The sequence below is a fragment of the Elephas maximus genome, chromosome 7, assembly GCF_024166365.1.
Source record: "Elephas maximus indicus isolate mEleMax1 chromosome 7, mEleMax1 primary haplotype, whole genome shotgun sequence".
NCBI lineage: Eukaryota > Metazoa > Chordata > Mammalia > Proboscidea > Elephantidae > Elephas > Elephas maximus.
Genome location: NC_064825.1, coordinates 73,513,373 through 73,526,615, shown reverse-complemented (window position 1 = coordinate 73,526,615; position 13,243 = coordinate 73,513,373).

The window sequence follows — 13,243 nt, the reverse complement described above, 5'->3', positions numbered from 1 at the left end:
CTGGCTGGTACAATCTTGTGTCCTAGGTTCAAACTGTGGCCTGATGTTGTTTGTTCTCAGACTGAAGGACTCTCTTTAATAATTCTTGTAAGTTTGCTTTGGTTTTTACATAGTCCCTTAATTTCTATTCATCTGGAAATGTCTTAATTTCACCATCATGTTTGAACAAGAGTTTTGCAGGATATATTTTTCGTGGTTGGCAATTTTTTTCTTTCAAGGTTTTATGTATGTTATCCCATTGCCTTCTCACCTGCATGGTTTCTGCTGAATAATCAGAATTTAGTCTTACCGTTTCTCTTCTGTATGTGACTTTTTGTTTTTCTCAAGCTGCTCTCAGGATTTTTTCTTTGTCTTTGGTTTTAGCGAGTGTGATTATGATATGCCTTGGTGTTTTTCTTTTGGGGGTCTATCCTATATGGGCTCTGTTGAGCTTCTTGGATGGTCACTTTTTCATCTTTCATGATATTAGGGAAGTTTTCTGTCAGCAATTCTTCAATGATCGTCTCTGTGTTTCACATTTTATCCCCCTGTTCTGGAACTCCAATCACACGCAAGTTTTTGCTTTTGATTGCGTCCCACATAATTCTCAGGGTTTCTTCATTTTCCCTTGTTCTTTTTTCTGATTTTTCCTCAGAGTTGTATCCAAGTGTTTGTCTTTAATTTCGCTGATCCTGTCTTCCATCATTTGAAACCTACTCCTCAGCTCTTCTATGACAGTGCTCATTTCTGAAATCTTGTTGTGTATCTTTTGGATTTCTAATTGTTGTTTTTGTATGATTTCTAGTTGTGAATTTATTTGGGCATTTTGTTTCTGTATTATTTTCCTGAATTCTTCCATTTTTTGTCTGTATTTTCCATGAATTTGTCTGCCTTTTCCATGAATTTGTCTATTTTTTTCTCATTTTTTTTCTACTTTTTCTTCAACTCTTGACTAGCTCTGAATATGAGAGATTTGAATTTCCTATCAGGTAGTTCCAGTGCCTTTTCTTCTACTGGAAAGTCGTCTGGTGTTTTATTTTGGATGCCTACTGGAACCATCCTGTCCTTTTTTTAAAATATGTTTTCAGTCTTCAGGACATTTGGTCTTTTCTTTTTTTTTTAATTGATTGTAGATCTGTTTGTTTCATCCTGCTTTTTTTTTTTTTCGTTTTATTTGGTTATCTACGAGCATACGGGCTGTGCGTTCTTTGTTGTTTATTCGTCTGCCATCATGATGCTTTTCACCACCTTGTCCAATGGGCAGGGCCAGTCACTCAGCTATGGTGCAGCAGGGAAGATCCACCTGAAGGGGAGGGACTGAGGTGGGTTGTTTGTGGCACAAACCAGGGCCGACAGAGAAGGCCAGGAATCAGTGCCAGGCAGGGTCTGGTAGGCCGTGCCTGTGCTGCTCGGGAATGTGATGTTCAGTGCACAGTGCAGGTAGGCAGGAAGGAAGTGGGAGGTTTTGATTTGTAGAACTAATATGGGTATGGGAAGGAGGAGAGACAGGAGAGAGAAACAGGTGCCAGAAACAAACAAAAGAGTGCTAAGGGACCTTGTTGTTGGAGCTAAGAGATGAGAAACTAAGAAACAGAGAAAAACAAAAAGGGGAAAAGAAAAAAAAATAACTAGATAAAAATTTGGAAAAGAAAAGAAAAGCCCCCAGGGGTCCCACCAGTGTGGCTGCAAAAACTGGGGAAGTAGCTCCCAAGCTGCACAATACAGCCTGAATAGAGGGGGTATAGATGTCACACAGTGCCAGGTATTCAGGAGACAGGAAGAGAAGGTAAGTATGGAAAGATGAGAACTGAGAAATGAAGAGAGGCGGAAAGAAAAAAGAAATGCCCCAGGGATCCCACTTACACAGCTGTGTCCATTGGGGGAGTGGTTCTGTTTTAGTCATCTAGCACTGCCATAACAGAAATACCACAAGGGGATGGCTTTAACAAAAAGAAATTTATTTCCTCACTGTAGAGTAGGCTAAAAGTCCAAATTCAAGGCATCAGCTCCAGGGGAAGGTTTCTCTCTCTGTTGGCTCCGGAGGAAGGTCTTTGTCCTCAATCCCCTGGTCAAGGAGCTTCTCAGGTGCAAGGACCCCATGTCCAAAGGACACACTCTGCTCCTGGTGTTACTTTCTTGGTGGTATGAGGTCCCAATTCTCTGCTTGCTTCCCTTTCCTTTTATCTCTTGAGAGATAAAAAGTGATACAGGCCACACCCCAAGGAAACTCACTTTACCTTGGATCAGGGTGGTGACCTGGGTAAGGGTGGTGTAACAATCCCACCCTAATCCTTTTAACATAAAATTACAATCACAATATGGAGAACAACCACGGAATGCTGGGAATCATGGCCTAACCAAGTTGATACTCACATTTTTAAGGGGAGATAATTTAATCCATGACAGGCTCCTAAGCCGTGCAGTGCAGCCCAGCTAGAAGGGACTCTCGATCCATGAAAAGAAAAAGAAAACAAACAAACAGAACAAAGCAAGACAAAACAAAGCAATAAATAAATAAAAGAAAGCCCCAGAATCCCACCAGTGTGGCGTCATGGGCCGGGGGAGTGGTTCCCCAGTCAATTGGTGCTTCACAGCCTTTCAAGAAGAAGCAAAGATGGCACACAGAGCCAGGTGTTCCAGACAAAGGAGGGAGAAGTGATGCGAGGCATGGAAGAAACCAAAAGAACCGGAAAAAGAGCAACATAATCAACAGACAAATGATACTCAGGGTGCCGGCCAGTGTGGGTAGGGGGAATCCAAGCAGCCCGGTGCCAAAGCAGTTGCCTCAGGGCCAAGAGACTGTGGCCAGCCGGAAGCGGGGGCGGGGGGGGGACGGGAGGGGGGATGGGAGAAGGCTGGGAGTTAGGAAAGCGTGTATCACTGGTTACCTGGTGTTCTGTCTCCTGCCGAGAATTCGTGAAGCTGCTTTCCCATACTCCCTGCTGATCTTCAATGTGGGCGGGGCAAATCCAAGCGGCACGGATGCTGCACTTCGCAGCCCGCCGAGCCACCACTAGCAGCCAGGAAGCATGGAGGAAGAGCAGCAGGAAGAGGATGGGGGCTGGGAGAGTGTGTACCACTAGTTACTGGGTGCTCTGTCTCCTGCTGGGAGCTCTGTAAAGCTGCTTTCCTGTGCTCCCTATGTGCTGATCTCCTACAGAAATCCAAGACGGCGAATCTGTGCTGCATTAGCTAATAGGGAACCTCTGCACGTCTCTCTCCTCACTCTCTGTTCTCTGTCAGTTTCTTATTTCATTCCATGCTTGGCTGAGTTCTTTATCTCTTCATCTGACACTTCAGGTTCCAGGACTGATGTCTGTCTCAGTTTTGCTCAGTTCTTCTGGTCTTTACTGCGGAGGGATGGCATTGTGCTTCTGTCCATGGCGCCATGTTGGCCAGAAGAGCGTCATTTGATTTCTTGACTGATGCTTAAATGGATGTTGATTGTGGATACAAGTAAAATGAAACCCTTGACAACATCAGTATTTTCTGAATTTATCGTGATGTTGCTTATTGGTAGAGTTGTGAGGATTTTTGTTTTCTTTACGTTGAGATGTAATCCATATTGGAGGCCGTAGTCTTTGATCTTCATCAGTAAGTGCTTCAAGTTCTCTTCACCCTCAGTAAGCAAGGTTGTATCATCTGCATATTGCACATTGTTAATGGGTCTTCCTCCAGTCTTGATGCCACGTTCCTCTTCATAGAGTCCAGCTTCTTTCATTATTTGCTCAGCATTCAGATTGAATAAGTATGGTGAAAGGATACAACCCTGACACACACCGTTTCTGATTTTAAACCAAGCAGTATTCCCTCATTCTGTTCAAACGACTGCCTTTTTGTCTATGTACAGGTCTGCAAGAGCACAATTATGTGCTCTGAAATTCCCATTCTTTGAAGAGTTCTCCATAATTTGTTATGATTCACACAGTCTAATGGCTTTGCATAGTCAATAAGACGCAGGTAAACATCTTTCTGGTATTCTCTGCTTTCAGCCATGATCCATTTGACATCAGCAATGATATCCCTCATTCCACATCCTCTTCTGAATCCGGCTTGTATTTCTGGCACTTCCTTGTGGATGTACTGGTGCAACCGCTTTTGAATAATCTTCAGCAAAATTTACTTGCGTGTGATATTAATGATATTGTTTGACAATTTCCGAATTCTGTTGGATCACCTTTCTTTGAAATGGGTACACATATGGATATCTTCCAGTCAGTTTGCCAGGTAGCTGTCTTCCAAACTTCTTGGCATAGATGAGTGAGCGCTCCCAGCAGCACTGCATCTGTTTGCTGAAATTTTTCAACTGATACCTGTCAATTCCTGGAGCCTTGTTTTTTGCCAGTGCCTTCAGTGTAGCTTGGAATTCTTCCTTCAGCACCATCGGTTCTTGATCATATGCTACCTCCTGAAATGGTTGAACGGCAACCAATTCTTTTTGGTGTAGTGGCTCTGTGTATTCTTTCCATCTTCTTTTGATGCTCCCTGCATCGTTTAATATTTTCCCCATACAATCCTTCGATATTGCAACCCAATGATTAAATTTTTTCTTCAGTTCTTTCAGCTTGAGATATGCCGAGTGTATTCTTTCTTTTTGGTGTTCTATTATATTTCATTATAATAATTTACCTTGCTTTCTCCAGCCAGAATTTCATTCCATCTTTGATTTATTCGGTTACACAGTGGTTTTTAAGCAAGGGGTTATTCAGTTTCCACATATTTGATTTTTTTTCCCTTGCTCTTCCTGTTATTGATTTCTACTTGGATGTCGTTGTGATCAGAGAAGATGCTCTGTATTATCTCAAAATTTTCAATTTTGTTGAGGGTTGCTTTGTGGCCTAACGTGGTCTATTCTGGAGAATGTTGCATGTGCTTTGGAAAAGAACGTGTACTTTGCTGCTGTTGGAGGGAGTGTTCTATTTATGTCTGGGAGGTCACGTTGGCTGACTGTGGCCTTTAGATCTTCCGTATGTTTGTTGAGTTTCTTTCTAGATGTTCTGTCCTTTACTAAGAGTGGTGTGTTGAAGTCTACTATTATTGTGGAACTGTCAATTTCTCTTTTCAATGCTGTTAGAGTTTTCTGTATTTTGAAGCCCTATCATTGGGTGTGTAGATATTTATTATGGTTATGTCCTCATGGAGGATTGTCCCTTTAATCCTTATATACTGTTCTTCCTTGTCTTTTATGATAGATTTTGTTTTAAAGTCTATTTTATCTAAAATTAGTATTGCCACTCTTGCTCTTTTTTGGTTGCTGTTTGCTTGATATAATTCTTTCCAGCCTTTGATTTTTAACATAGCTATATGTCTTTGTTTCTAACGTGTGTCTCTTGTAGACAGCTTATTGATGGGTCCTGTCTTTTTAATCCATACTGTCACTCTCTGTCTCTTTATAGGTGCATTTAAGCCATTTACATTGTTCGATTCTTGATAGGTGTGAGTTTATTGCCGTCATTTTGTAGTACTTTTTTTGGTGGTGCTGGCGTTTTCTTTGTTTCTCTTACTCTTCCATGGTGAATTCCTTTTGTTTATAGATTTTTTTGTTTGTTTCTTTCATTTTTGTGGATTTTTTGTTTATTGAGACTTTATGTTTTTCTTCTTTATTTTCATGAGTAGGTTTGTTAACTTTCTTTGTAGTTACCTTGAAATTTATCCCACCTTCCTAAGTTTAAACCAGTCTTTTTTTTAAATTTATTTATTGTGCTTTAGGTGAAAATTTACAAACCAAGTCAGTCTCTCGTACAAAAAGCCATACACACCCTGCTGTGCACTCCCAGCTGCCCTCCCCTTAATGAGACAGCACATTCTTCCTCTACACCGTGTATTCACCATGTCCATTCAACCAGCTCCTGTACCCCTCCCCACCCTCATAACCATCAAAGAATATCTTCTTCTGTGTTTACACTTTATCTTAAACCAGGCTTTTATTACTTGATAATGCCTTGACTGCCTCTCCATTAGGAAATTCTATACCTATACGGTTTATTCCTTCTTTTATTGTTCTGATGTTGTTGTCATTTACAGATTGGCCTCTCTAGTTCCCTCTTATAAATCTTTTAGTTTCGTTTTATCCTTGAGAGTTCATTATCTAGGTTGGTATCTGGCCGATGTTGTGTTATGTGCTAGATTCAAGCTGTTGTCTGATGTTGTAGGTTTTCTAACTGAAGGATTCCCTTTAATAATTTTTGTAAGTTTGGTTTGGTTTTTACATAGCCCCTTAATTTTTATCTGGAAATGTCCTAATTTCACCATCATACTTGAGCAAGAGTTTTGCAGGATATATTCTTCGTTGGCTGGGTTTTTTTTCCCAAGATTTTATGTAAGTCATCCCATTGCCTTCTTGTCTGCATGGTTTCTGTCAAGTAATCAGAGCTTAGCCTTCTTGTTTCACTTTGTATGAGACTTCATTTTTCTTGAGCTGCTCTCAGGATTCTTTCTTTGTCTTTGGTTTTAGCAAGACTGATTGTGATATGTCTTCATGTTTTTCTTTTGGGGTCTATCCTCTATAGAGTTTGTTGAGCTTCTTGGATGGCTGGCTTTTTGTCCTTCATGATATTAGAGGAGTTTTCTGTCAGCGAATCTTCAATGATCCTCTCTGTGTTTTCTGTTTTCTCTCCCTTTGCTGGAACTCTGATCAGCGGCAAATTTTTTATTTTGACTGTATCTCACCTTATTCTCAGGGTTTCTTAATTTTTCTTTGTTCTTTTCTCTGATTTTTCCTCAAAGTGGTATCCAAGGGTTTGTCTTCAATTTTGCTAACTCTGTCTTCTATTGTTTCAAATTTGTTTGTAAAATCTTCTATTGCACTGTCCATTTCTGAAATCTTGTTTATCTTTTGGATTTCTAATTGATGCTTTTTGTATGATTTCTAGTTATTTATTTTGACATTTTGTGCCTGTATTATTTTCCTGAATTCTTCCATTGTTTTGTTTGTCTTTTCCATGATTTTTATCTCTTTTTTCCTTATTTTTGTCTGCATTTTCCTTCATCTGTTGGAGAACCCTGAATATTAGAGTTCTGAATTCCGTACCTGATAGTTCTAGTGCTTTTTCTTCTAGCAGAAGATCAGCTGGTGTTTTATTTTGTTTGCTTTCTGGAGCCATCCTCTCCTGTTTTTTTTTATGTTTTGATACTGTCTGCTGTTTCCAGGACACTCAGGGATTATTTTCTTTCTTTATTGATTGTTTCATCCTGCTTTTATTGTTTTATTTTGTTATTTCTGGGCAGGTGGGCTAGGTGTGTTTTGTTGCTTGCTTGCCTGTGGGCATGATACTTCTCACCACCTTGTCCACGTGGGCAGGACTCGTCACTCAGCTATGGTACTTGCAGCAGGGCAGGTCCAGTAGGGGTGGAGGGGTGGGGTTAGGTAGTTTGCAGCATGAACTGGGGGCGACGAGGCAGGGCTAGAAAGCAGTGCAGGGCAGCATCCAGGGACCACGTTGGAAGTGCTTGGGTGCGTGGCAGTGAGCATACGGCTCGAGCCCCCATTTGAAATCTTCCATTCAGTTCTTTTACTTCATCATTTCTTCCTTTCCCTTTAACGACTCTACATTCACGAGCAACTTTCAGAGTCTCTTCTGACATCTACTTTGGTATTTTCTTTCTTTCCTATCTTTTTAATGACCTCTTGCTTTCTTCATGAGTTATGTCCTTGATGTCATTCCACAACTCATTTGGTCTTTGGTCATTAGCATTCAATGTGTCAAATCTGTTCTTGAGACGGTCTCTAAATTCAGGTGGGGTATATTCAAGGTCGTACTTTAGCTCTCATGGACTTGTTCTAATTGTCTTCAACTTCAACTTGAACTTGCATAGGAGCAACTGATGTTCAGTTCCACATTTGGCCCCTGGCCTTGTTCTGACTAATGATATTGATCTTTTCCATTGTCTCTGTTCACAGATATAGTCGATTTGATTCCTGTGTATACCATCTGGTGAGGCCCACTTGTATAGTTGCCGTTTATGTTGTTGAAATGGGTATTTGCGATGAAGAAGTTGTTGGTAGGGCTGGAAAGGGGGAGTGTGCTGTCACATTATAGGGATCACAACTAGTGCCACATAACAATATGTGTATAAGTTTTTGTATGAGAAATTAACTTGAGCTGTAAACTTTCACCTAAAGCAGAATAAAAAAATAATAAATAATAATTTGAGATGCTATAATGTTTAAAAAAAAAAAGTTGCTGGTCTTACAAAATTTTATCATGAGATCTCTGCCATCATTTCTATCACTAAGTCCATGTTTTCCAACTACCAATCCTTCTTTGTTGAGGACACAGCTCTTCAGGTCCTGCACATATGCCAGAATCCTGCTTCTTGAATGTGCAGGATCCTGGCAGCAAATTCAAACTGTGGTTAAGGCTGTGGCGCGGTCGGGCAAAACCACAGTTAGAAGCTGTGGCTTGGCAGGCTGCAATGGGGGGGAACTGCGGTGGAGTGTGGGAGGTCTCGGTGGAGGCTTCATTAATACCCATGGGCTCTGTTGTCCCATGGTGGGTAATTAGGGATAGCTCATGTCTTGGGTAGCTATGCAGTGGGAAGTGTTCACATGGAGCCTGAGCCAACAGTCCCCATCCACACAGTAATAACAACCCAGATTTACTGAGCTCTTAATATGCACCAGGCACTGTTCTAAAAGCTTTACATGTACAAATTAACTAGATTAATCCCCAGGCTTAGTCCTTTAATCATGTGAAGTAGGCACCATTATTCCCTTCTAACAGAGAAACTGAGGTACAGAGAGATTAAGAAACCCAACAAAGTCCCAAAGAAGAGCAAGATGTAACCCAGGGACTGCTTTAAAACAATTTTCTTTCCTTTCCAGGAGCTGGAGATATGTTTACAGCATACAGGGACATAAGAGAAGCCAATTTCATAGGTACAGACAAATACTTGCTTGAGGGAACTATGACGCTGTCCAAAGGAGACCTAGGAGAGCCTGAGCGGCAAAAATGATCAGGTAACGCAGATGCCAGGGGTTAAGGAGCAAAACTTGGTGGTGCTTAGAGAGTCAGAAGGGGACACATCCTGGAGAAGTTTCCTGTAGGGGCTCTCCCCCTCCATGCCCAGTGTGGGGTCTGTGTGGTCAGCAGAGCCAAATCATGGCTGGTGGGATGCGTGATTCCAATCCTCCCTTGCTGGGTCTCAGGACACTCTTCATCCATCATAAGTGTGATCAGCCTAGGCTGAATAGGACTCTGACCAGGCAGGGTCAGTATTTTAGCCCTTCTTTCCTTGTCTGGAAACCCAGGTGGTGTAGTCGTTAGGAGCTATGGTTGCTAACCAGAAGGTCAGCAGTTCGAATTTACCGGGTGCTTCTTGGAAACTCTGTGGAGCAGTTCTACTCTGTCTTATAGGGTCGCTATCAGTCAAAATCGACTGGGTGGCCATGGGTTTTTTTGCTTTTTTTGGTTCCTTGTCTACTCTCACAGTCATCCCTTGGAAATGGAAGAGGATATGGAGGGTAAGCCTGTTGCATTATCAGCCTGGTGATTAATCTCCTGAGTCATAGACTTTTTAAAGTCTGGAAGCAGTGGCCATGGAGTAGAGGATTCAAGGGCTGACAAGGATGCCAATGAATGGGGCTGGAGTCCCAAAGACCGCAAACACTTTAGACCTGCTGAGCTTCCAGTCAAGTACTGAGCTCCCTCTTCACTTGTTCTCAGACACCAGGCTATGAGCCCCTGAGGGCAGGGACAGTTGTTGAGCTAGAGTTATTTGTCTGTGTTCTATGTATCCCTAGTGGTACTTGATATAGAGCTTATAAAATTGCTTAATAAATGCTTGTGAAATCCAGTTTGTTGTTGGGACCTGGAAACAGTATGTGACAGTCTTCTTGGGAACATGGACCAATTTATCACCCCAGGGAATGATCAATAAACATGATTGTTTTTACTATTAATAAAAAAAGAATAAGGCACTCATGACATATTAGGAATTAAGACATAACTACACATACAACAGACGTGGCAAAAGATAATAAGAGAACACTATGAACAACTTAAGCAATAAATGTTAAAACTGGACAAAAAACGACAAAGTTTTAGAAAAACACAACTTACAAAAACAGGCTCAAGAGGGAATGAAAACCTGGATTGCCCTATAATTATTTAAAAAGATCGAATCCTCCCACCAAGAAAACACCAGCCCTACATGGTTCTATAAGCAAGTTTAACCCTTCAAAAAACAAGTAATTCCAGTATGGTACAAGTAATTTCAGAGATTAGAAAATACTATCCAACCCTTTCCATGAAGGTGGGAAAATGCTGGCACCAAAAAAAGTGAAAGAAAGTCCAAAAAAGAAAAAGTACTATGAGTCACTGTGGATTAGCCTCAGCAATGATCATCTCCCTGGGGTCAAAGTGCAGCCCTGAGGTTATACCTCTTGAACCAGGCAGTCATGAAAGGGTTACTAAGGGTTATTAACCATCCCACCATCGTTGTTTTTCGGAAAAGTCTACTCTTGCTACATTTTTGTTATAGCTTTTACAGCACTTCACCATGCCCAGGTTTGTCTTCTGTCTCCAGGCTGAGGCACAGGCGCGCTGACCCCAAATCTGCCCGCTGTATGACCTTCCTGAGGTGGTAGTAGGAGCCGTGGCCATTTTTTCGGGGCTGTGCCGCAGAGTATTTTTAGAGCCTGTGCAAAAAGCCATTCACTAAAATTATGCAGACTGCTCACGCATCACAAGACTGAAGATCCTCCCCTCACTGTTCATGCATATGTATATCACTCCCTATAGAAGGAGCAAATCTGCCCTGGTTCAGGGAGCTGGCAGCCTCAGGTCATGAGACCCTGCCTGTCTCCCAGTTTGCAAACTGTGAATAAACCTTTCTGTTCTTCCAACCCTGTGTCTGGCTGACTTCAATTCGCTAGTCTGCTTGACAAGAACCTGTTAGTTGATGGCTTCACTCTTGCATGATTCCTGAAGATCCTGGAATCTTCAAGATAGGTTTTCAATCTCAGACACCCCATACCGTTTCCTCTCCAGATCTTGCTCACCTCGGTGTCTCTGGCTACAACGTACTGTGTCTAGATCTCCTCTCTGCCCAGTCAGCTGTGTCCCTTCCCTTCTCTGTCTCCTGAGAATCTGGGTGCCTCAGTGGTCTCTCTCCCTGCCACAGAGGCCTAGTGCCAAGAGTCTCTCCCCTTTCCTGTAGGCTCCATCCTGATCCAATTGTTAACCAGTTCCTGTCGATGTGACTAAAAAGTACCTTTCAAAGCCATTTCTCTACTCTTTCTCCACTCCTTGTTTTGGGCCATGATAGAATGTTACTTCCTCTATGCACCAAATCTGTCGATCCCTAAACCTTTATCCTTATTTCAACATATATTTTGGGCGGACACAGTTTAATCCATAACACACTTCCAAGCCAAGTATAAGTTCTTTGAGAGTAGGGTCTTTGTCTTCTTCCCTGTTGTGTCTCCAATTTTAGTGACACCAAAAAAAATGTGGTGAGTGAGTTAACAAAAACGCACCAAAAAACTAAATGACTGCCTTCAAAATGTTATGCAGCCCTTGTTTTTTTGTGTGTTATTTCATTCCTTTCATGCTTTATTTTCAAGGTTAATTATTTTAATGAGATGTTACCTTGATTTATTGGCATAATGAAACCTTTTCAGACCCTGACTTCCCAGTGGAAGATGTGAAATGCTCCTGGAGTTAACATTGAGACCTTCACAGCACCTTGTGAATGTCCGTTTCCACATCTGTAAAAGCAAGTTGCAGGACTAGATGATCTCCAAGTTTTCTACTAGAATAAAGACAGAATTATCTTTCTATTTTCTCTATGGAAAATAATTTTACAAAACCATTGCTGTACTAGGAAATGATGAAAGAGAACTCAGCCAAAACTTACACACAAAAAAGCATTACAGAGGTATCAGGCTGCTAATTATAAAAATATCTTGTTATTTTTCTATATTTTGGGATATTTATGATACTTGTCCGCTATTTAAAACTTGTTGTGATTTCTTTTTTTCCCATTCTAAATAAATATTTCTTATTGTAACTAATTTAATATTTGTAATTTTGTCCTGTTTTTCCTAAAGAAGGCGCCTCAAATGGCATAAGCTTCATGTCTCACAAAACCTGGATCTGTCCCTGCACATAAGGTAAAAAACTTGTTTGTAATTATCCGAGCCTAAGGCCCAACCACATTTTATATGTCAGCAAAGTATTCTTGTCCCATTTTAATATGCCTTAAGTTTTCCAGAAATGCAACTCTTGTGTAAATTGGAACTTTGTTTTAATAGAAACGTCGCCACTACTTGTTCGTCCTTTTGAGAAGCCATGTCCCTGACACCACACTTGTATCAGTCTGCATTTGTAGCTGTTGGGTTCGCAGTGATTCTATGTATATGTGCAAGCATCTGCCACTGCCACTGCCGTCAAGTTGATTCCGACTCATAGCGACCCTATCGGACAGAGTAGAACTGCCCCATAGAGCTTCCAAGGAGTGCTAGAAGATGTAATAAAGGTGACCCTGGTGGTGTAGTGGTTAAGTGCTTCAGCTGCTAACCAAGAGTTCGGGAGTTCAGATCCACCAGGCACTCCTTGGAAACTCTATGGGGCAGTTCTACTCTGTCCTATAGGGTCGCTATGAGTTGGAATCGACTCGACGGCACTGGGATTTTTTTAGTGTAGTTAGTTGTGCCTGGGCATTTAAGATGTTAAGACATATATTATTTTATTATAAATTTATTTTATTTCTCCTTTATTCTTGTTAGGACATTATATTGATATTTTTGAAATTATGGGTGCAGATAGGTTATATCACTATAGATTTCATTTCATTATAGTAAAGTAGGTGTTCCAATATATTTGTTCAGGGGGAAGGCATTGGGTCTGAAGTTCTGTATGATTTAACTAAATAGAACCAGAAATAAAAAATACAGGGAGTTCGGATATTGGCATTCTTACTGGAAATTTTGTCTTTCCCAGGATTCCAACCACACCTGGGAGAACAATGAGCACTGGAGTTCCTGGGTGATGCAAATGGTTAATATGCTCAACTGCTCAACTGAAAGGTTGGACGTCCCAGTCCACCCAGAGGTGCCTTGGAAGAAAGGCCTGGTGATCTTCTGAGAAAGCAGCCATTTAAAACCCTATGGAGCACAGTTCTACTGTGACATACACAGAATTGGCATGAGTTCCAGTCAACTCCACAGTAACTCGCTGGTCGGTTGGTTGCTGATGTCCTTAAGAATGGAAACGGTGGCCAGAGATCAGAGGATGCCAGGGTCAGAAGGCAAATAACTGAG